General features: G+C 36.9%; 1 protein-coding gene across 5 annotated transcripts in view; it reads right to left on the bottom strand.

Moving 5' to 3' along the window:
* Positions 1 to 207: 207 nt before the first annotated feature.
* MEIS2 (Meis homeobox 2) overlaps positions 208 to 2,363 on the bottom strand; it is a 174,923-nt gene continuing 172,767 nt past the window's right edge. For all 5 annotated transcript variants that reach the window (XM_059473978.1, XM_059473977.1, XM_059473982.1 and 2 more), the window contains one exon: positions 208 to 1,657. The gene's annotated coding sequence lies outside the window, so the exon portion shown is untranslated. The remainder of the gene's footprint in view (positions 1,658 to 2,363) is intronic.

Genomic DNA, 2,363 nt, shown 5'->3' with positions numbered 1-2,363 from the left:
TTAATCTGGCAAAAATCTAGTATCAGTAATCAGCAGAAATATATAACTTCCGATAGCATTTCATTCAATTATTCTATTAATCTGATGACAAACTTGTTTCTGATTTTTCCAGCATTTCTTCTCAATGCTGATAAGAAATATGTTTGAGACATCTCTCATGATAACCTCAGACTCTCCTAAACATGATTAAAAACACAAAAGCCTAGCAAAAAATCAAAAATGAAATATTTATTACCGCATTTTGTGACTTAACACCTTTTTTTTCCTTTTTAAAACATAACGTCACAGTCCTCATACAAGTATTTTAATGTAAATTTTGACAAAGCTTAAAGGTAACAGCATTTTCTTCTAGTGAGGAACACGTGCTGAGAAAGGAAGAATTCATGGACATACAATACCAATTCCACAGCAGATCTGATACTAGCAAAAACATTCTTTTTTTTTTTCAATTGAGGTAAACACATAGAATATCTAACATGAAACAATTAATAGACCGAACTCTGTACGAAGTTTGTTACAGTATTCTCTTGCTTTTTTTTCCCAAGCTTTGAGTTCATGATAAAGTCCTAGGTTTGGTGCAAAGACCGTTAGTAACTTCTTTCATTGAGGAAAGCTGCCCAACTTTTAGTTTTGTTTTGTCCAAAGCCAAGGCTCAGAACTACTGGAAGAAGCTTCTGCTCTGTCTGTTCTGTCTTTTAAATCTTCACCTGCAAGCTCTTTGAAGAAGAGTCCAAAAAAAAAAAATAGATTGGGAGGAATGGGGAGAGACTTAATGAAGCACAAACTATAAAGATCTGTTTGAAACTAAAGGACACATTTTATGAAGGAACAAAATGAGGGAATGGCAAGGCCTTCTTGGAACAGTCTTCTGAGTGATGAGAGACCCAGCAAGACTTTTCATCTTCATCTCCAGGGTAGTTCTTTTCTCACTGGCCAAAACAGGTCTTTCATGGATAGTGACTTCACTGCTGAACCAAAACAGTCATTCTTTTGGGAACAACACACATAGTGTGGAAAACAAGGATTTTTTTTTCTTCTAAAACTATTTGAGGCAACGTAACGGAGTGATCAACAGAAATGTACAAGTTAACTTAGTTCCTATGTTTATACTACAGTAGTTATAACTCTTGGAGTCTTTTTTTTTTTCCAGAGGATCTGTACATGGACATATTCATTTCAGTGAGCCCATGATTTCACATTTGTGTTCTTGTTTCATTGGTCCTCTGTTGTTGATGAAAAATGACAAAAAGTAAAAAATAATCACAGCTGTCTGGAATTTCGTATTAAGTGTCAACATCTGGTCAAAGTTCAAAAGTCTTAAAATAGTTTCTGTTTGTTTTTGTTTTGTTTTTCCCTTGAGTTCCCTTATTCTATTGGGCATGAATGTCCATAACCTGTCCACCAACAGTGGGGTCTACAGAATTTAACATTGTGGGGCTCTGTGCTGACATGGTCATTCCAGGGTGGGTAGGGGGTCCTCCGTGCATCATCATGGCTGGGTGGTGGGGGTGACTTGGCAGATATGAATGGATTGGGTGTCCATGTCTTAATTGAGTTGGGTGTGGGGTCATCTGGGGAGGAGTGTAACTTGGCTGTGCCATACTCATACCCATAGGACCACCCTGAGATACGTAGTCCCCTGGCATGCCTTGCAAACCTAGACAAAAAGGGGAAAAAAAAGCAGGTCAGATTCCTCAACGTTTTTACAATTTACCCATCTAAAATGAACAGGAAAAACAACAGACACTGCAAATCTTCCATCTAAAATTAGCTGCAGATTCTTGCCAATGTTTGCAGACATTCAAATTCTAGTTTGCATTTAATTTGATCATTCAGCAGGATAATGCACATAACAGAACTAAATATTGAGCACAACTGAGTGTCACAAAATATAAGTGTACTTTAAAAAAAAACCTAGTGGGTGAATTCCTACGATAAATTTTACAAAGATGCTGGCTATATGTAAAGACTTGTCAATTGAGCATAAATATATGATTTGCTTCTCTTTGGTATTTTAAAAATGTAAAAGGCTATATCCTGTCTGGGTTTGCTAAGCAGTATCAATGCAAATTTCACACACAGATCAATGGACCCAACTGCATAAATGAACAAAACTGAGATACCAACAAAAGTCCTGATCTTTGAAGTGCTAAGCAACTCCTGAAAGATGCTGAATGCTTTCAACACTCAGTTAAGTCAATGGGGTATGCTGCTGCTCAGTACCTTAAAGGTTTAGTCCTAAAAGTACATGTCGTGTTTTTCTCCTAGAACAAATCTTAAAATCCTATTATATCATTACGGGCCAAATCCTGCTGCCTTATTCACGAGGCCCATTGAAGTCAGTGGGACTATTCACATGAGTA

The sequence above is a fragment of the Ammospiza nelsoni genome, chromosome 6 (assembly GCF_027579445.1).
Source record: "Ammospiza nelsoni isolate bAmmNel1 chromosome 6, bAmmNel1.pri, whole genome shotgun sequence".
In the NCBI taxonomy this organism is placed as follows: Eukaryota; Metazoa; Chordata; class Aves; order Passeriformes; family Passerellidae; genus Ammospiza; species Ammospiza nelsoni.
Note: the sequence above shows the minus strand (reverse complement) of the source record. Positions and strands in the feature narration are given on the sequence as shown.